Source organism: Euprymna scolopes, chromosome 15, assembly GCF_053919585.1.
Source record: "Euprymna scolopes isolate OS-2025 chromosome 15, ASM5391958v1, whole genome shotgun sequence".
Lineage (NCBI taxonomy): Eukaryota > Metazoa > Mollusca > Cephalopoda > Sepiida > Sepiolidae > Euprymna > Euprymna scolopes.
In genome coordinates this window covers 107,217,129-107,240,160 of record NC_136496.1, presented here as the reverse complement: position 1 = coordinate 107,240,160, position 23,032 = coordinate 107,217,129, and the positions used below count along the sequence as shown (strand labels likewise).

Below are 23,032 nucleotides of genomic sequence, written 5' to 3'. Positions count from 1 at the left end.
AAGAATGACGTTAGGAGAACGTTAAAATAAATCAGTTGATGTTTAAAATACTTGTTGCGTCTGTGAATCAAGGGAGATGACTATTCAATCAAGGGTTGATGGGAGGCAACTCTGTGAGATTTTATTAATCTTTTAATTATTTTAAAACAATAATTTTTTTTTTTTTTTTTTTTAATTATTGTTTTTCTTATGTTTTAAACTTATATTATAAAAGCGGAGCTCAATTCCAGTCTATTGTTTAGTGTGGGAGTATTTTTTGAAATAATTAAAGATTCGAGAATACGAAGTTGACCTACATTTCTTGAAGAAGCAAGAATGTTGATGTGAAAATCTGGTTCTGAATTAATGCAAGTGCGAATATGTTTATAGAACGACGAAGCAGTAGTGTTTAAATGCTCTTTAACGCGGTGGTGAAGCAATCTGGTAGTGCTTCCAATGTAAGATGCACTGCATTTAGCGCATTGTAGGTCGTAAACAACGTGGTTCTTAAAGCATAAACCTGTGTGTGATATTGGGCAATTAGAGAGTAAACAAGGGGAAGGTCTATGCGATGGATGTTTTCGGTTGAGCTGTTGTCTTAAAGTAGATCCAGTGTGGATGAGTTGAATGTTGAGTCCCTCACTGCGGATGGCTTTTCGGATTGAAGATGAGATTTTGTCACTGAGGAAGGGTAGTTTTAGAAAACAATTGTTAGAGAAGGGTCGGGTGTTGCGTTTTTTCTTTTTAAGTGAGGATAGGATCGTATTAGGGTAGCCGTTTAGTGAGAGGGTCTGTAGGAAATTGTTAGTGTGTGTATGTTTGTCGGAGATGTTAGTGCATTTGTCTTGTATGCGTGAGATTTCGGCATATGCGTAGTTTAGTTTGTCCTTGAGAGGTAGTGCAGATTTGAAATGTACGAAGAGGCGTTTGCTGGCGGGTTTTCTGTAGAATTCAGTGCATATGGCACCATTTTTTTTATTTGTATTTTAAAATCAAGTAGAGAAAGAGATTCAGAAGAGTCTGGGTGTTCTATAGTAAATTTTAAGTTTGGGTCGGCGTTATTGAATTTGTGGAAAATGTTAATAGCTTCTTCGCGGGAGTATGTGATAATTAAAATGTCATCGATATATCTAGTAAAAAGGAGATAAGAGTAGCAGGTACTAAGGGTGTGTCTTTCGAGTTTGTCCATATAAGCAATGGCAAGAATACCGGATAGACTGGAGCCCATGGGTAGTCCAGATACTTGTTTGAACGTGTTTTGTAAGAAAGTAAAGTAAGTGTTGTCTACTATTTTACGGAGGAGTTGTAAGAGATCTCCTGGAGTAATTCCGAAGCATTGTGGGTTTTTAGATGCTATAATGTCTGCCATGAGATTGATGGCTGGATGTGCAGGAATGGAGGTGTATAAAGAAACGACGTCTAACGTCATTTTTTGTTCTATATTTCACGGTATCACGTGGCAAACTCTATAGCTGCTTTTCCAATTTTAAACACTTCCGCTGTCTTCTCTTGAAAAAGGACTAATAGGTCTGAAATATATTGAGATTTATAACACCATTGAATACAACAGAAAAAAATACTGTTGTTTAGAGTTAAAATTTGTGTGAAAAAGAAAAAACAAACAACAACAAAAAAGAAATTTATTTCTTTTGTTTTCATTTAATTTTACTCTATATAAAAAAAAATCTCGCATTGTTCTTGGCTTTTAATTTTACCTTATAATATATATATATATATATATATATATATATATATATATATATATATATATATATGTGTGTGTGTGTGTGTGTGTGTGTGTGTGTGTGTGTGTGAAAGAGAAATCAAGACATTCAAAAAAGGTGTTGATGGCAACAAAAAGTGTATTTCATTTTACGTTACAATTGTTTCCATGCCCGGTTGACAATTTCAAACATTATATCATTTGAAAATTTTCAAAAACCAGCATTTCAGATATATTTAAATGGGATTTACGTGGAGGTTACCCCAAGGGTAAATGTTTCTCACATGGTTTTTCCGTTAAGGGAATTTTTCTTTCTTTTTCGTTCGCTTCAAACAATGTTCTATTGTCAAGAGTGTTTTTATTCATGAAGTCTGAAGAAATGCTAGTTTTTGAAAATTTTCAAACGATATAATGTTTGAAATTGTCGAACTGGACATTGAAACAATTGTAACGTAAAATGAAATACACTTTTTGTTGCCATCAACACCTTTTTTGAATGTCTTGATTTGGCTTCGACAGTATATTAATGCTCAATTATGAAATATGATAATTTTGTAGCTTACTTTTTAAGTCATCTCTTTTTGGCTTATTGGTATATGAAAATTTACTGGATTATACGAACTCAGTATATTACATACAAGACTATATATATATATATATATATATATATATATATATATATATATATATATATATATATATATATTCAAGTTTGAGGTGTTCAAAAGTTAGAACTACTGAAGACAACAAGACTGTTAAATAGTGCTCAATAAAAGGAGCAAAGTATTTTTTTATTATTTGAGGTGAACAGTTACATATGGTCGCTACAAATAGACATCTGTTTCAGTCAAAGGCGACCTGGAACCTCTTTTTGGCGTCGAGAGGTTCTAGGTCACCTGATGAAGTCTCTTTGACTGAAACAGATGGTTATTTGTAGCGACTATATGTAACTGTTTACTCCAAATAATAAAAAAAATAGAGAGAGAGAAAGAGAGAGAGATATAGATAGGTGTGTGTGTGTGTGTGTGTGTGTGTGTGTGTGTGTGTGTGTGTGTGTGTGTGAAAAGGATGTTGTAGTTTGCTTGAAATATTGTGCATAGTGTGAAAGGAGTTGTGTTTGAAGGCTATATAAATGTGGTTCGTAGGAAACATCGTAGACACGATTGAGCATATAAAAGAATAAAGATAATATTAGAAGAAATTTTCAAAAGTTCAGAAACATAAAAGAAAGTTTGAAACAAGTTCTTCTTTGAGTGTATCTTTTTGAACTTGCGAACTGTCTAGTTCAACTTGGGCATCTTTATCCTGAACACGAATTTTGAATTGAAGAGTGAAAGCGAGAGAGAGAGAAAGAGAGAAAAAGAGAGAGAGAGAAAGAGAAAGGGGGAAAAATAGAGAGAAAGAGAAAGAGAGAAAAAGAGAAAATAAAAGAAAGAAAGAGACAGAGAAAGGAAAAGAAAAAACGGAGAGTGGAAAAGGAAGAGGGCGAGCAAGAGAGAACGAGACAGAGTAAGAGAGAAAGAGAGAGAGAAAGCAAGAGAGGGAAAGAGAAAGAGGGAAAGAGCTAAAACAGGAAGACAGAGGGTTAAAGAGGGAAAATGGTAGAGAGAGAGAGAGAGAGAGAGAGAGAGAGAGAGGAGGGGGTGAGTGCCTAATATAAGTCAATGTGGTCAAAATAAAAGATACATTAATGCATGAAGAAAGAATCTCAGAAATGGAGAAAGAGGAAGACAGAGAGAAAAGGAAGAGGGGAAAAGAGAGAGAAAAAACACAGATAGAGAGAAAGAGAGAGAGAAAGAGAGAGAGAAAAGGGGAGAGGAAGATAGCGAGAAAGAGAAAGGGCAAGATACAAAGAAAGTGGTAGGTATGGCTAGAGAGAAAGAGAGCGATAAAGGAAGAGAGGGAATGAAAAGAGGGAGGGAAAGGAAGAAAGACAGAGGAAGAGAGGTGGAAATAGAAAGACAGAGCGATAAAGAAAGAGGGAGGAAGACAGCAATAAAGAGAGAGAGAGAGGAAGAGAGGACGCTGGAGAGCAAGAGAGAGAGAGACAGAGAGAGAGAGAAAGAGAAGCAAATGAAGGAAAGCGAGAGAATGAGAGTGAAAACAGAAGAGAAATCAATAAAGAGAAAGGGTGAGGGAGAGGTGAGTAAAGAGACAGATAGAGGAAGAGCAAGAGAAACAGGGAGGAAAGGAGTGCAAGAGAAGGAGAGAGATAGTAAGAGATAAAGTAAGATAGAGAGAATTAGAAATAGAAATAGAGTGATTAAGAAAGAGAGGGAGAGATAGAAGTGAGGAAAGTGAGAGAGAGGAAGAGAGGACGATGGAGAGCAAGAGAGAGAAAGAGAGAGAGAGAGAGATCTAGAAAGAGAGAGAGAGCGACAGAAATGAAAACAAACCAATAAAGGGAGCGAGGGGTTGAAGGAAGAGAGGAAGAGAGGACGAGGGAGAGCAAAAGAGAGAGAGGCAAAGAAAGGGAGGAAGAGCGAGAGAGAGAGTGAGAGAGAGAGAGAGAGAGAGAGAGAGAGAGAGAGAGAGAGAGAGAGAGAGAGAGAAACAGAAATGAAAACAAACCAATAAAGGGGGCAAAGAGTGAAGAGAGAGAGGGAGAGGCGCGATGGCGCAAGAGAGAGAGAGAAAGGGAGGAAGAGAGTGAGAGAGAGAGCAAGGGAGAGAGAGAGAGAAAGAGAGAGCGAGAGAGAGAGAGAGAGAGAGAGAGAGAGAAATGGGAGGGAGAGGGAAAGTGAAGAGAAAGAGGCGGGAGTCAGAGCCCAACGATCTATGAAATGGTGGAAGACTCCAGCAAAGTTTTCTTACACATCGCTTCATCCCAACGAAAACAAAATGATGTTCAGAATTGAGAAAGAAAAGTTCTGTTTTGTTTACCAAAACTTTTACTGGAATTTCTTTTATTATCCCTTGTGCTTCATTGGATTGATGTGTGCATGACTTACAGTCTGCTTTTTATACATAAATCCAACACGAAAGGAACTTCTAAACATACGTCTAATTAATCTGTGCGGATAATGCTGAAAAGCGATATTTCAACCGCAAGTGTGACAGTCGAAAGAAAATTCTAATTCGGACTTAATAATCATGAAAATTCAATGAAAATCTCATTCCAAATTTAAGCAAAACAAACCAACAAAATAATATTTAACACTTAAGTCAGACAGACAAATGAAAATTCTATTTTATAAATTTTGAGATGAGGATCGATAATTTTGATTATTTGCATTATTTAAATTATTGTTCTCATTTGGAATGAGGTAAGAGACGACGTCCGATGTGGGCGTTTGATAAAAGTGTTTCTGTGGAATAAGATAGATTCGAATTTGACACGCCCTGATTTTTGGTTCATATTGTTAACCACTTTGTCACCGTCATACGTTTCGGCCGATGTAACCTCCGATAGTGATCTGAATAATTTTGACAATACAAAGGAGGAGTCCATTTCACTTCAATAGAAATTTTATTTGAAACAAACGAAGGAAATTAGTATTTCAACTAACGTATGCCAGACTAACAAAAATGCTATTTTAACCAAGCAAACTATTCAGAGTCAGTATGACAGACAAAATAAACTGCTATTTAAACTCCAGCATGACAGACAGAAAAAATGTTATTTAAACCTCAGCATGACAGACAAAAAATTCTATTTAAACTTCAACATAACAGACAAAAAATGCTAATTAAATTTCAACATGACAGACAAAAAACTGCTAATTAAACTTCAGCATGATAAACAAAAAATCATATTTAAACTTCAGCATGACAGACAAAAAATGCTAATTAAACTTCAACATGACAGACAAAAGAATTATATTCAAACCTCAGCATGACAGACAAAAAAAATGCTTATTAATCTTCAGCATAACAGACTGACAACAGCTATTTTAAACTTAACTCTGACAGACAGACAGCGTCTCTTATAGCGATGCTTGGACGCATCTATAACAACTTGTGTCCATTTATTTTTTTTTTTTTTTCAGCATTTTATTCTAGCTGGGGATAAGTTATCCTGCTGGATGCCAGACATTCACTCACTATCTATTCATGCAAGTGTAACTCTTTGTATCTCTCTTGTCACTTGGTTCACCGGGTATATTTGCCAGCTAGTTTTTCTTTTTCATAGTCCAGTTGCTTCTATAATTACTGGACTTGCTAAGGTTCCAATTTCTTTTAATGTTGTACATAAGACCTCGGTATTTTCGTGATCTTTTTTTCTCTCTCAGCTTTGTTTAACCCCGCATAATTGGAGTCACTAACTTCTACTAAAATTGCTTTTTTCTCCTTTTTGTCCTACGTCAAGTTTAATGGCTCGTTTATTTTAGGTACGCAGTTGTAGGACTTGCATAGTCACAGTGGATTGTATATGACTTATTTCCAACTGGTTTTTTTTTTTTTTTTGGTATGTATTCCCAAGATTTACTGCTACATTCTATATTCAACTTTTTAAAGATGGTCAAGTAGAGATATTTACAAACTTAAAATTTATGGAGAGTAGAAAACGCATTGTGGATGCGTTATCGGCAGCTCCTGTTACTCTTGCTTCTTCTTATTTGTCCCTCAGTCCTCATTTTTTAATGAGTGATTTTTCTGACAAAGGGAGAAGAAAAAGCTGTTTTCTAGGTTGGCAGTATTTTGTGCGAACAGTTGGCTGAGATGGCGGAAATTTTCTGTTTCTATGTCTATCATTGTAGGCATGTCACTAGTAAGGGTGCTGGAGGTAAACGTTTTGTCTGGGCTGACGTTATCCGCCTGATAGTCAGGGACCCGAACCTTGGATTAACCACTAAGGAGGCTGTCCTATCAGCAGGTGCAAAGTATAGCTTCTGGTGGGGCCTCTCGATGCCATACTAGTGGGTAATTGTTACGGCTTTACCTTATCATTAGCTACAAATAAAAAAAAAAATTCTTCGTTTCTTTTTCTCTCTTAATTTCCCCTCTCTGTCCTGCTCTAAGTAAATCTGACGACCTAGTCCACAAATTTCAAAATTTCATCATGACAAGTTTCAAGAAAAGATACACGATTAAACTCGGTTCTCCAACTTCCAACGTAGACCCCTACTACCATGTCTCCTTCTCCAACATCAGGGGTCTACGTTCTAACCTTCCAGAGGTTGAAACCCAATTACAGGAGACTAAACCAGACCTTTTATTTTTAAGTGAAACTGGCATTGGACAGGCTATTTCCCTAGAAGAGTTCGCAATTAAAGGATACTCTAACTTAACCTCTAAATCTGACCCCCTAGATCGCCATGGGCATGGAATATGTGCCTATATTAAAGATAGCTTTCCATGTGGTAGGGACATCTCCAGGGAAGATCCTAACTTACCCTATATGTGCTTCCGGGTTGCTTTAGCTCACACTACGGCATTTTTATTTACTCTCTATCGCCCCCACAACAGCGGAGTTACTATATTTAAAAGCATATCTGAGAAAATTGACCAAGTCCTATCTGCTTATCCTTCAGCTAACATTCACGTGTGTGGAGACTTCAATGTTCACAACGTCGAATGGTTGACCCACTCAAACAAGACCGATGATGAGGGGAGGTTCTGTCATGATTTCTCCATTGCCTATGACCTCACTCAGATTGTTCAGGAACCCACCCATGTGCCCGACAACGACGGCCAGTATGCGAGCCTACTAGACCTTTTTCTCACAACTTGCCCTGAACTATGTTCAGTTTCTGTTCTGTCGCCTCTTGGATCTTCCGACCACTCTGTTGTATCAATTAAGATAAAAATGAAATGTAATAAGTCCCCAGACGTACCTCTCGATCGTACAGTATATCGATACACTAAGGCTGACTGGAATAGCTTCTGTACATTTATAACTGATCTACCTCTGCATTCCATATTTAAAAAGGATGTGTCCTCTATAGTATTAGACCTGACGGAATGGTTAATTGTAGGTATTGATCGTTTCATACCCTCGAAAAAGTTTCAGCAAAAACCTAACAGCCAACCATGGTTCTCTCCAGAATGTGCTGCTGCCATTGCGCACAGAAATCACTTTTTCCACTGTTTCCAACGTAATAGATGTATGGAAACTAAAGCCGCTTTCAGGACTGCCAGCAACCATTGTAAGAAAGTAATAAAGAACGCAAGATGGTTGTATGCTCAATCTGTTAAGTCCAAAGTAGCTAAGCAGCGGCTTGGTTCCCACCAGTTTTTGCAAATAGTAAACAGAATTCTGAACAGAAGTGTGTGCTCCATCCCAACTATTATCAATGGTCCTGAGATAATCTCGTCAGCATCAGAGAAAGCCAAACTCTTTGTCAAGAACTTCGCAGCTAATTCTACCTTTTACGATCAAGGCCGCCAACCCCCAATATTTCCTCCTGTATCTGAAAACACACTATGTGATATACATATATCTGTACGTGATGTTGCCAAGCTAATCAAAAACCTTGATTCCAGTAAAGCAACTGGCCCGGACGGTATTCTAATTATTATACTCAAAAAACTTCAACCTGAACTAGCGCCCATACTTACAAAACTATTTAAACGTTGTCTTAAGGAGAATAGTTTCTCATATCCCTGGAAAGTTTCATCTGTATGCCCTGTATTTAAGAATTCAGGTGATCGCTCATCCCCCTCTCAGTACGGGCCAATAAGTCTTCTGTGCGTCATGAGTAAGTTGCTGGAATCTGTGTTAAATACAGAAGTAATCAACCATCTCAACAAAAATAACCTTCTTAGTGACACTCAATATGGTTTCCGTTCTGCTAGATCTACAGCAGATGTGCTTACAGTTATATCTCATAGGATTAGAAAATCTCTCGACGGAGGCAAGCTTTCTAGGGCAATTGCTCTTGACATACCTAAGGCCTTTGATAGGGTATGGCATAAAGGTTTACTTCATAAGATCTCTAGCTATAGTATAGCTGGAAATGTCTTCTCAATTATTAAATCATTTCTTTCTGATAGGTTCATAAGAGTAGTAGTTGAGGGGCAAAAATCAGAAGCCCACAGTATTAATGCTGGTGTCCCTCAGGGGTCCATCCTGGGCCCAACTCTTTTCCTGATCTACATTAATGATCTTCCAAATCACATCCTTATATCATTTGTAGACATTTATGCTGACGACACTACCATTTATGGTAGCACATCTAAGACAGTAAACGACCAAGTTCTCTCCAATTCTCTCTCCTCTGATCTTGAGCATGTAGTACAATGGGGAAAGGAGTGGCTGGTTACTTTTAATGCATCTAAAACCAAGCTTCTCTCTTTACATCATCAACATTCTGATCCACATCTGGCATCAATTGAAATGAATGGCTCTCGTCTTCAGGAGGCCTCAAGTTTTGACAAGCTTCTTGGCTTGACCATTACTCCTGATCTTAAATGGAACACGTACATCAAATCTGTTGCCAAGGCCACTGGAAAAATGGTGGGATCTTTCTATCGATCCAGTAGATATCTCACTGCTGATGCAATTCTCTATCTATATAAGAGCCAGGTACGTCCAAGGATGGAATACTGTTGCCACATCTGGACAGGAGCTGCTAGAAAGGACTTGTCCTGCCTTGATAGAGTTTAAAATAGACTTCGTAGCCTCGTAGGAGATGTCCTTTTCTCTTCCTTGCAACCTCTATCTCACAGAAGAGATGTTGCGAGTTTGTCTCTGATGTATCGTTATTTTCATGGAAAGTGTTCCACGTGAGCTTCAATCTATGGTCCCCCCTCGCCAAACTTTCACAAGAAACACTCGTCTAGCTGTAAACACTATCAATAATTCCCCCCACTCTTTATCTGTGCCTAAACCTAAACGTAGATTCCATGAACAAAGCTTTTTTATTAGAACTGCACGCCTGTGGAATTGTCTTCCGTTTTCCTGCTTTCCGGCTGACTACAATATGGTTGTCTTCAAGTCTAACGTAAATAAGTTCTTGATGAGCCGTTCCATATAAGTTATCAAATTTAACAAATTTTCATTACTAATGATTATTATATTGTCCAATTTCTACTGTACACTCTTTAACCCTTATCCTTGAGTGGCCTCTTGGCCTTGATAATGAGTTGATACCTATGAAAAAAAAAAAAAAAAAAGTCCAATGTGAACAAGTTCTAATTAAATCTTCCCCCTAAGTAATCCAAGTTACAAAATTCCCACTGTTTACTATGCTAAAATCACAATGACTAATGTATACCTATTAACCCTTATCCTCGAGTGGCCTCTGGGCCTTGATAAGTGGTGACACCCTTGTAAAAAAGAAAAAAAAAACAAAAAAAAAACTCCATGGAGTTGCATTGTATAGTTGCTGTCTCCCAGCATGGATATGTTATTCCGAATTACATGATCGATTGACTGGTGGGCACAGACTCTCACAGAAATTTTAAGATGCATCTAATTTCTCAATGAGTAAAAATAATTCAAGCTCTCAGGCACTTGAAAATATTTTGCGTACATTAAGCAGTTGTGGGATGATATTAAGAGTTAGGAGCGTCTATTGTCAGCTCCAACAGTCACGTTTTGATCCTGCTTTGAGGCATTTGCTTTTCTAGGTGCAGTGAAGAGATGTGATAACGTAGAACAATCTGTAGATGACTATATATATATATATGGAAGAAAAGAGTGAGCTCAATTCTCTAAGAGGAAGTTTATTGAGACAATATAAATCTCAACAAGAATCATTGTAGCTTATATAGCAGAACAATAGGAAAGGGAAATGAAGTCACAAAATCTATATATTGGTGAATATAGATTGGTTCATTTATTCAATAAGGGAATACAACAATAGGGGGATAGAAGGGACTCTTTATGCCAAGGCATTTCGAAGCCTAATGCTTCTCATCAGAAGAGTAGAGAAGATGCTAGGTAACACAGTGGGAATGCGGCGTCTAGCGTGGGATTCATTAGGAACGAAATAGATCAATTAAAATTCGTTCCTAATGAATCTCACGCTAGACGCCGCATTCCCACTATGTTACCTAGCATCTTCTCTACTCTTCTGATGAGAAGCATTAGGCTTCGAAATGCCTTGGAATAAAGAGTCCCTTCTATCCACCAACTAATTGTTTGTATTCCCTTATTGAATAAATGAACCAATCTATATTTACGAATATATAGTTTTTGTGACTTCATTTCCCATTCCTATTATTTTCATATATATATATATATATATATATATATAATATACAGGATATATTATCAGTAATCATATCATTTATTTCAACACTAATAGGAAGACCCGACGTTGCCCGGGATTAAATGAGGATTAACAAATGTTCCACATTTCTAATACTTTTATTGTCATCAAAATTAGTGAAGTCGACCATTTTTCAATCAAATCGATTAATTGGCTGCTCTAGTCAGGGACTCACCATGGTGCACCGGAGGAAGCTTTACATGCCTTCCTGCAGTGACTTGGTCCATAATACATTGTAGTGTAACTCACACTGTAGAGAACCTACTGCTGATTTTATAAAATTATTTTTATATACTAGCTTGAATTAAAGTTTAAAATGCAAAAGTTAAACATCATAGTTTAATTGTGCTCGCAACAGAAACATTCATTTCAAATGCGCCCTTGTCTTATTAAAGAACCTACTGTTGATTTTACATGCCGGGTCCTTCTACTTGTGCAGTGATAAAACTTCTAAAATTTACTTGTGATGTTAGGCTGTATCAGAGTGTTAACTTTGGTCAAAATCCGACTGTTCCCTCTTTGATCCTATTAGACTTGAGAATTTTTTTTTTATGTTTGTCCCAATCCAAAGCGCTCTTATTGGAGAAGCTAGATAATCTAGAAATTAAAAACAACATTTGTTTTCAGAATTCGTGAGATAAGGAATGTGATTAATATTTTTTTTTATTAAGGTATCATCGCTTAATAAGGTCCAAAGAATAAGGATTACACGAGTCAGGTGGACGGTGAGATGACACCGCAATGATTGGTAATGATGGTGGCGTTGGGCAGAATTTAATTACTTTAGAGAGCGACTCAACAAGAATTTGTTTACATTGGACTTGAAAACGACCATGTTATAGTCAGTTATGAAACAGCGTCCTGGTAATTTATTCCAAAAATTGGCAGGTCAAGGAAAGAAACTTTGCTCATGGAAGTTTCGTTCAGTTTTAGGTAGAGATGGAGAGAAAGAAACTATTGATAGCAGTTGTAGAGAAATGAATTTTTGTTGTGAATGTTTTACAATGAAGTATCATAGATTGAGGCTCAGTCGATCACCTGCCATGAAAATAACGATAGTTGAAGAAAGATTATGTGATAGAAAGCTCCTATGGATTTAAGATTGGAGACGTTAGTTTCACAGATTATGCTCTTTGGAGCATTTAAACTAAACGATGACTTTGAACTCGGATAGGAGCAAAGCTTAGTATCTATTCTGTTCCCAGTCAGTGAAGAGTATATCTTTTTAAACCGAGACTATTTTTATATACAAAACGACTTGTTTTCAGAATTTGTGAGATAAGGAATATGGTTAATATTTCTTTTATTAAGGAAATAAACTTTGCCCAAAGAAGTTTTGTTTAGTTTTAGGTAGAAATGCAGTTAAAAAAAAGAAATATTGACAGCGGTTGTAACTAAATGGGTTTTTGTTGTGAATGTTTTACAAGGGAGCATCGTAGATTGAGGCTCAGTCGAGCACCCGTGATGAAAATAACGGTAGTTGAAGAAAGATTGAATGATAGAACGCTCATATAGATGTAAGTTTGGAGACATGTTAGTTTCATGAGCTTTGGTTAGGAACAAAGCGTAGTATCTATTCTGTTCCCAGTCAGTGAAGAGTATATCTTTCTAAACTGAGGTAATTTTTATATTTCTATACAAATCTGATTTTGTGTCTAACTTTACCTTCATGAGGAGGCAAATACGAACTCTAATAAAATTAGAATCACAGCAAATGCAACAACAACACTGTACACTCTTTAACCTTTATCCTTGAGTGGCCTCTTGGACTTGATAATGTGGTGATGCCTATGTAAAAAAAAAAAAAAAAAAAAAAAAAAATGAACATCTGAGGTGCAAATCTAAAATAAAGATGAAAAAGAACATCCTTCTCCCCCTCCCCGCTCCAATAAAAAATGCGAAGGGATGCTGAATGTTCCGATTTAGCATAATGCAGAGGAAATGAGAGGAATTGAACGCATTCAGGAATTGCAAAGAATTAAAGACTTTGTAAACAATAAAAATCAGCCGTTGAGTTTAATTCCAGTTCAATAAGTTTGTTTGTTCTTCTTAGCAGAGATAATCAGCTGATGAAGATGTATAATTTGAACATTCATTTGCTAATGGTAAAACGTCATGCAGCAAAAATAAACTCTTTGTTCTCGTTGACAATGAAGCACCGTGTCACACACAATGGAGATTTGATGTCATCTTCGTGGGTAACGGATGTACAGTTTCGGAGAGATGCAATCGGACAACCACGGAATGAACTTACATTCCAACTGGTCTATTGCAACGACTACCAACAAGTTCCTTCATTCTCTATATGTGCCTATTACTAAACGAAAATTCCGTGTGCAGAGCTTCTTTCCTGCAACTGTGGGACACAATACCGTCGGGTTGCTTCCCAAATTGCTATAACATGGTCGTTTTCAAGTCTCATGTAATTAAGTTCTTGTTGAGCCGTTCTTTTAAATAATTAAGCCTTACCCAAAGTTCCTTCGTTACTGATCATATTGTCTCTCTATCTACCTTATATTTATTAACCTTTATCCTTGAGTGGTCTCTAGGCCGTGATAAGCTGTGAATACTAAGTAAAAAAAAAAACAAAACAAAAAACTATTCGATCTATATTTTATATCATATTCATGGGTAAGGTGGAATTTTCAGTTTCAGAGAGATGCAATCGGGTAACCAACAGACGGGCTTAGGTTCCATTTTCAGAAGTCCTGTAACACCATGTGACCTTGATTTTCAAGTCTAACTTCTTGTTGAGCTGTCCTCTTAAATACTCAAGCCCTACCCAAAATGCAGCCTTACTGATTATCTCTCACCATTTTACTTATTAACCTGTATCCTGGAGTGGGCTTGGACCTTGATAAACAGTAATCCCCAAGTAAAAAACAATAAAATAAGAATCTTGGTTGGTTGGTTGTTTTTGTTTTACGACATATCAACCCTTTTCGGGTTATCTAATGCCGAATCCAAAGATTTTGAAGAAAAATTATTTAATAGAATATATTTGTTGTTTTCAAGTCGGTTTCTATTTAACCCATAGTTGAGACCCTAACAGATACTACCACTCAAGCAATGGTAATTAAAGGGTGACTCCACACTTCCCAAAGCCTGCAAGCTGGGGACTCACCACTGGATATAGTTTAAGGTCATATCCAGGACTTAATAAGGTCATATTCAGGACTTAATAATCTTCGGAAGTTTTTTTTAAAACATTTATTGTAATCTATGTCGTTAAAATTTACTTACAGGTTTCTAGAAGAGGGTGTAGCAATCAGTACAAGATCATCCTTGTGATCAATTCCAACATGGCATACTTCTAAGACTACATGAATATGGGAGCGCATCATCTGGAAATCCTCTTTGTAAACTAATACGATGGGTGCACCAAAAGCAAAGCTTCTTGCATTTTTATGATGAGTGAACTCATGTATTCATAAAAGTTTCATCTCTCTGTTTCAGATATTGACAGTATGAGACTCTAAGAAAGCAAACCCTGTCACGGACGTGCATCAGAAGCAGTAATGCGTCATTGAATTCCTCCGTGCAAAAAAAAAAAAATATTGAACCGATTCACATTCCCCGGCGCCTGTTGAACTTTTACAAAGCTGATGCAGTTGATGTCAGCACAGTTAGGAAATGGGTTCGTCGATTTCAGAATGGCAGCAGAGATGTGAGTGACAAAATGCACTTCAATTTATAACCAAGGTGTCTACAAACGCTGGCAAACCTGAATTAAGAATAGTGATGACCATGTAAAAAAATATATTCTGGAGAATAAAAAGTCGTTTTAATGGCACCGCTCCAATCTTCTTAGCGCTTAGTTTTTGAGTTTAAAAATAGGAGGTATTCTTCCGTTTCTTCATTCTTACTTGGAACTTCCAATCGATTAACATTCAAGATTTATTTAATCATTTTTCATTTTCATTTTTTTGATTTTCATTTTTTTTTACTGCTGGAAAATGTTTATGGAGAAAAAAAGAAAGCAAGAAAATTTTCTTGTGGTATGAATTCTTTTGTGACCCTCCTGTATACACCTAGCTTTTATTTTTAATTGTTGTTTCTCTTCGATTTTTAAATTGATTTCTTTTATGCCTTTGCAGCATTTAGCCTGACGATTTTCCGATGGAATGAAAAATGGACGCCACTATGTAGTTTGCATGGCATATATATAGTTTTAATATATATATATATATATATATATATATATATATATATATATATATATATATATATATATTCCAGGTAGAAAGATATTAAAAAATTAAGAATAATTGAATTTCAACAAGGATCGTTGATAGTGCTCAATCAAAGAGAGCACATTATACTTTTTTATTATTCTTTATGTAAGAACTTTAGCCTGGATTCATGCCAGTCATGGCATATCTTCTCTCCTCAAAATTTGAAAAGGTCTGGAACCTTTTTAATTTTTGTATTTTATTTTTCTTGCCTGATGAAATCAAATATGATTGAAACAGTCTGCACATCGTAGCAAGATATGACTGTATTTACATAAAGAATAATATATATATATATATATATATATATATATATATATATATTAGTGATGGGACGATTTCAAAATTTTCCCCGATTCTCACAATTACCGATTCTGTTCTGAATTTCTGATTTTTATAAAAGTATCGGTTCCGATTCCGATTCTTTAGAATTTTCTAAACATTTAATTAGAAATTGGATGTTTTTTAAAAATTTTCAAATTATTTTAACTTCCCCTCCCACCGTGTAATGTCCGCATATATTTTGCAAAACCTAAACCACACTTGATGGGCGTATATTACAATAATGGATCTTTCTAAATATTTTACTCAAATGTTTTCCTTGTAATTGATTGAAAAAGAAAAGTGAGATAAAATTTGGTTTTCTTTTAAAATAAACATAGTTTGCATTTGCTCATCGGTAATGCTATTTCAAATTTTCATAAACGAAAAAAAAAAAAAAAATGGACGGTTGGTACGCGAAATATGTAACAGTCATGAAACATTTGATAAACGGATAAAAATTCGATGACCTCCAAGCACCTCTCCGAAACTGTATACCCGTTACCCACGAAGATGACATCAAATCTCCATTGTGTGTGACACGGTGCTTCATTGTTAACGAGAACAAAGAGTTTATTTTTGCTGTATGACGTTTTACCATTAGCAAATGAATGTTCAAATTATACATCTTCATCAGCTGATTATCTCTGCTAAGAAGAACAAACAAACTTATTGAACTGGAATTAAACTCAACGGCTGATTTTTATTGTTTACAAAGTCTTTAATTCTTTGCAATTCCTGAATGCGTTCAATTCCTCTCATTTCCTCTGCATTATGCTAAATCTGAACATTCAGCATCCCTTCACATTTTTTATTGGAGCGGGGGTCGGGGGAGAAGGATGTTCTTTTTCATCTTTATTTTAGATTTGCACCTCAGATGTTCATTGTTATTGTTGTTGTTGCATTTGCTGTGATTCTAATTTTATTAGAGTTCGTATTTGCCTCCTCATGAAGGCAAAGTTAGACACAAAATCAGATTTGTATAGAAATATAAAAATTGCCTCAGTTTAGAAAGATATACCCTTCACTGACTGAGAACAGAATAGATACTACGCTTTGTTCCTATCCAAAGCTCATGAAACTAACATGTCTCCAAACTTACATCTATATGAGCTTTCTATCATTCAATCTTTCTTGAACTATCGTTATTTTCATGACAGGTGCTCGACTGAGCCTCAATCTACGATGTTCCCTTGTAAAACATTCACAACAAAAACCCATTTAGTTACAACCGCTGTCAATAGTTTTTTTTTTTTTTTATCTCCATTTCTATCTAAAACTAAACGAAACTTCTATGAGCAAAGTTTATTTCCTTAATAAAAGAAATATCAATCACATTCCTTATCTCACAAATTCTGAAAACAAATCGTTTTTTTTTATTACTTGTAGATTATCAAGCGTCGCAAATAAGAGCGCTTTGGACTGGAACAAACAAACAAAAAATTCCCCAGTTTAAAAGGATTTCTCTTTCAGTGAGAGAGAATAGAACAGGTACTATATACTGATCCTAGCCCAAGGGCCAATATTTAAAAAAAAATCTTGCTTGCAAACATTCAACCATGTCTGCTATTCGACGGGTTTACAAGCAACCAACGCCAATGTCAAGGTCGAACCACCAGTCTCACTTGAAATATGCACGGGTTCCCGTTTTCTGCTACAGGGTATTTATTTTTTACTTGGTTTAAAACTTTTTATATGTCAAGAACTATTGCACTAGAAACGGAACCCAATCAAAGGATGTACTGATCCTATATAATATTGCAATCAGCATGTTATCTCTTGATTTTCTAGAGACGAGGTCTATATTGTTATTAAGTAAATTGCTTTTGCAAAGGTGATTGTCAACTATTTGATTTAACACAGATTCAAACAACTTACTCAAGATGCACTTTATCTAAGAATGTATCTGGCTCTTGTATAGGTGGAAGATTGCATCAGCATTCATGTAATTTCAGCATTGGTAGAACAATCCAACTTTTATTCCAGCAATCTTGGCAACAGGTTGAATGTAAGTCTTCTATCTTAGATAGTGATGGGACGATTCAATATTTTTCCCAATTCCGATACAATTACCTATTCCGATTCTTTATAAATCTCTTAATATTTAACTATAAAAGTGTTATTTTATCCCCATTACTGTAAAAACACATCTTAAATGTGCATGTATTTTCCCAAACGTAAAAACACACTTGTGACGGGTGACCTAGAGATTTTAAACTTACTGGAAGTTTTAATCAATAAATATTTATTATTTTATTATTACTACAAGCAGAGGAAGATGTTTTATAAAAACAAAATCAAATAAAATAGATTATTGAAGGAATCGGCTTTGGCATCGGAAAATAGACTCAAATTTTCCCGATTTCGATACCGATTCCGATACCCCCCTCCCCCATAACTCTGATTTTCCCAATTCCCGATTTCAATTCCAATTAATCGTCCCAATACTAATCTTGGATCTTTTTTTTTTTACATAGGCATCACCACTTATCAAGGCCAAGAGGCCACTCAAGGATAAGGGTTAAAGAGTGTACAGTAGACATTGGACAATATAGTAATCATTAGTAATGAAAATTTGGTAAATTTGATAACTTATATAGAACGGCTCATCAAGAACTTATTTACGTTAGACTTGAACACAACCATATTGTAGTCAGCCGGAAAGCAGGAAAACGGAAGACAATTCCACAGGCATGCAGTTCTAAGAAAGAAGCTTTGTTCATGGAATCTACGTTTATCTTGAGTGAAAGTCAGTATTAAGAGCTTATCATAACAAGATACTTGTGATAAAATGATGGAGAGAGAGAGAGCCCTTTAGAGGAAATCTGGTTTTCCACTTTTGAGGCCATTGTACTCAAATTGTCTTGTGCTCGAGTGGAGATGAGTATTTTTCATCATGTGCTATTATAAAATGACAAATACAGCAACTTTTCACTGAAGCTGATTGTTTGTTGAGAAAAGGCTATGGCAACCAAGGTAAAAAAGGTTAGATTAATGTTTTTTTTTCTTTAGTTTGAGTTGTTTTTGAAGGAGAGTGGGAATATGTTTTTTATATGTATCTTCTTTACAGGGGCATTGCCCGACTCTTCAATATTTTTAGTCTTGATAATAACTTATAAGTCTTTGGCAGTCTTCAGCCAAGTTTTGGTTCTGCTTCCAACTTAGCATTCTTTATCTAATTTCTGTATCCTTTGCGTAAATATTAAGCATTTAAAGTTATCTGCATCAAGTTCAGAAAATATTTAAATTGTTACAGTGCTTTTTTATGATTGATGCAAACGTTAAGTATTTTCATTATCTTTTCTTGTTGAGTTCAGACATTTCCTCCGTTTGTGTATCAAGGAAGTTTTATGGCTAAATAGTTCTGTTAAAAGTTTTATAGCTTTGGCAAAAATCGTTAGGTTTTCAGGGTAGAACTTGTTATATTCAGTGGTGGTGGTCACTAATTATTGGAGTAGTAGGGAAACTTTTTAGAGTTTTCTCATTTTTCACAATCTATTTTATACAGATGTTCATATCTTCTGAAATATGAAGCGAAACTTTTCTTCTCGTCCGAGGAATAAGTGAAACTGTGAATTGCACTACATATTTAAAAAAGTGTCTTTATAAGTACGGTTTTAAAAATTCCACTCTTACGCTACTTACTTAGAGGAAATAAAGTATAAAATCTTTTCCTTTTCTTTTGACAAAAAAAAATCTTTTTTTAGTATGTTTTTTTTTTTTACATAGGCGTCACCACTTATCAAGGCCGATAGGCCACTCAAGGAGAAGGGTTAAAGAGTGTACAGTAGTCAAAAGGACAATATAGTAATCGATAGTAATGGAAGTTTGGTAAATTTGTTAACTTAAGTGGAACGGCTCATCAGAAACTTGTTCACATTGGACTTGAAGACAACCATATTATAGACAGCTGGAAAGCAGGAAAACGGAAGACAATTCCACAGGCATGCAGTTATAAGAAAGAAGCTTGGATCATGGAATCTATGTTTAGGTTTAGGCACAGATAAAGAGTGTGGAAAATTATTGATAATGTTTTCAGCTAGTCTAGTGTTTTTTGTGAAAATTTGGCGAGGGGGGGGACCATAGATTGAAGCTCAGTCGAACACTTTCCATGAAAATAACGATAAAGCAGAGACAAACTCGCAACATCTCTTCTGTGAGATAGAGGTTGCAGCGAAGAGAAAAGGACATCTCCCATCAGGCCATGAAGTCTATTTTGAACCCTATCAAGAAAGGACAAGTCTTTTCTAGCAGCTGCGTAAAAGGTCTTATGGTTGTAAAATATGAAATATAAACCCCACCCTTTTTTTTACCAAGAAAAAAAATTACTTTTTTAACGTTTAGAGCATAAAAAATTCTTCGGTTAAATTTTAGTCAGCAGTAAAATAAAGTTGTTTTTTTTTAAGTTTTTTACTATTTTTCTTAAAAGAGAGAGAAAAATGTATTCATTCCTTGTTAAAAGTTAACATAGCCTCGGAAGAAAATGAAATCCCTGACTTTTTCTTTGAGAGAAAAAGAAGGGAATTCACAAATGGTGGGATCCTTCTACTGCTCCAGAAGATATCTCACTACTAATGCAATTCTCTATCTGTATAAAAGCCAAGTACGTCCAAGGATGGAGTACTGCTGCCACATCTAGGCAGGAGCTGCTAAAAACAGCCTATCCTGCCTTGACAGAGTACAAAATAGACTTTGCGGTTTAGTGGGGGATGCCCTTTTCTCTTCCCTGCAACCTCTCTCCCACAGAAGAGACGTTGCGAGCCTGTCTTTGTTTTATCGTTATTTCCATGGCGGGTGCTCGTCTGAGCTCCAATCCCTTGTCCCCCCCTTGCCAATCTTTCACGAGAAACACCCGTCTAGCTGAAACTACTGTCAATAATTTTCCCCACTCTTTATCTGTGCCTAAATCCAAACGTAGATTCCATGAGCAGAGCTTCTTTCTCAGAAGTGCACGATTGTGGAACTCTCTTCCGTTCGCCTGTTTCCCACCTGACTGCAACTTGGATGTCTTCAAATCCAACATAAACAAATTCCTAATAAACCGCCCCCTTAAATAAGACACTCTATCTAAACACCCAATACTAATGATTACTACAATACTATCTCATTGATTACTGTACACATAATAACCCTTATCCCTGAGTGGCCTTCGGGCATTGATAAGTGGTGAACCCCATGTAAAAAAAAAAAAAAACTTTAGCTAAGAAAAGAAAAATTCAAATTACTGAATTTTTTCTTTTTCTAACTTGCGATTTTGAAATTTCACAATTGTTTCGCCATTTTTGTTCTCTTGAAGATTCTTCAATAAATGGTCTTAAATCCTTGTAACCTATGTTGTGGCATCATTTTGAAGATTTTTGAGTAAAAGTTCCTTATGAATTTTCAGTCGTCAATTTTGTGAGTGACATAATTTCCGAGTTCCTTAATCATCAGTGTTGTCTGTGACAAAGTTTTGAAATCCTTAATAATTCCTCGTCGCCAGTGTTGTGGTTCCATAAGGCTCCGGAAGAAAGACACAACTTGGTAATTAGTGGAAACAAAATATATTGAACAGAAAATCAAATACAACTAATGTGGGTGGGGAGGGTATACGTCAATCCGCCCACCGCAAGTGTAAGATATAACCTGTGTGCTAACGCCTGGATACATATTCTACCAGTCATTATAAGTGAGTGGAAGAGTTTATTATTATTCGTAGGGTATAATTATTCATAGGGTTGACCCACCAGAACAAATTTTATAATTTGTATCGCCTGCACTGAGAATTGAACCTTCAACCCCCAGAAGAGTTTCACTTAGAATTGAATTTTTTCTAGTACTTTTTCCATTTTGTAATTCGTCCTTGTGATCAGGAGTTACATTAGCCGAATCGTTATAAAAATGAAGGTGAGGACAGAAGTGTGAACGATTCAAACAATACAAATTTCAATCATCATCTGAAAAAAATCAAAAGCATAATAGTTTTCCATCTGTTGTAAGCATTACCTCGGAACTGTTTCTTTGCTGATTACAACGCAATTTATTTTGTTGTCTTTTCCATTTTTTATTTTGCTGTCTTTCTTCGTATTTTTATTTTGCTGTTTTTCTTTCGTTTTTTTTATTTTATTGTTTTTCTTTCTTTTTTTTATTTTGCTGTTTTTCTTTCGTTTTTTTTATTTTGCTGTTTTTCTTTCGTTTTTTTTATTTTGCTGTTTTTCTTTCGTTTTTTTTTTATTTTGCTGTCTTTTTTCGTTTTTTATTTATTTATAACATTATGAAAAGTATTTATTAGTGTTGAATCCAACACCAACAAATACTTATCATAAACTCATAAAAAATCATTTTTTTACATTCTGTTCGTATTCTGCATCATTTAAATGACAATCGGTCGACATTATTTATCCCTATCCTCGAGTGACTTTTAACCTCGATAAACGGTGACTAATTGATAAAATAAAAAAAGTGTCTGAAAATGTCCTTTAATGTTCTATACTATAAAACATTTAACCAATTTTGAATCATACATGGTAATTTATAAATTATAGGATGAAAAATTATAAAATAATTAATTAAAAAATAACTACTGTATATTTCGACGTATAAGACTACCTTTAAAATTAAAAAATCATCTTTAAAAACCAATATTTCATAAGATACCGGGTGTTGCAATCTCTAGCCTAGGAAAAACAAACATGGTTTCGTGATGTAGCAGCGGTATATGATAAATTTATTAAAATTTGCTCCAATTTTGTACCTTATCTTCTCTGACGGTCGCCTTACATGGCCAAATATAAGGTACTCAAAAGTTCATTTAAATCAAATAAATTCATATAATTTTGTAGAAAACTTGTAATTTTTTTTTTTTCATTTTTCAAATTATCTGATATTTATTCTATTTAGAAGTATGTAGATAGCTGCAAAAGTAATCGCATAGAGAAAATACTCTGGCCAGATGCTCAGCATTTTAAGATGAGCATCAAAGATTAGTTGACTAATCATGGGAAAGGCGTTGTGTTCTCCTCTACATCTTGGTAGATGAGCCAATGAAAAAGAACGATTTCGAACCATCCTGGACTACAGCCAACTTTGTATTTTAATAGAAAATCTTTCGACATCTAGGGACTTCTACAGTGAAGGGAAGGATTTTGTTACTAGTCAAGTGGATCGGAGTTTAATTGTAAAAAAAGACACAAAGAAAAAATCATAGACATACGAATTCTTACTCACAATTATGTTGATGTTCTTTTCTCCAAACAAAAATTGCAGCTTGTCATGAAAAAAGGACTTACCTGCAAGAGAGGAAAATAAATTACAGAAATTATTTTAATTTTATTCAAACATATTTCTATACAAACCTGCTTAAATACACACCATTCATATCTATTCTCAGAAAAGAGAAGACATAGGTGTCTATTTATATATATATTTATACTAGCAGGTCGCCCGGTGTTGCCTGGTGGTAATATATACATAAACATTATATTTTAATTAATGCAAATTTAACTTTCTTTTTAAAAAATGAAGTAAAAAAAAAAAATGGACAGAAACTGAAACGTGCATGCGAGTATTATGTTATTTTCTAAATAGTCCACTTCTTGTAAATAAAAAAAAAATACTCGAGCTGAGATCGAACCCAAAAC

At 35.3% G+C, this 23,032-nt stretch overlaps 1 long non-coding RNA gene across 1 annotated transcript in view; it reads right to left on the bottom strand.

The window, feature by feature from the left end:
* Nucleotides 1–17,817: 17,817 nt before the first annotated feature.
* Nucleotides 17,818–23,032, bottom strand: part of LOC145294058 (uncharacterized) — a 431,075-nt gene continuing 425,860 nt past the window's right edge. Inside the window, exon 2 of the long non-coding RNA XR_013869813.1 lies at nt 17,818–22,681. This is a non-coding gene — a long non-coding RNA (uncharacterized LOC145294058). The remainder of the gene's footprint in view (nt 22,682–23,032) is intronic.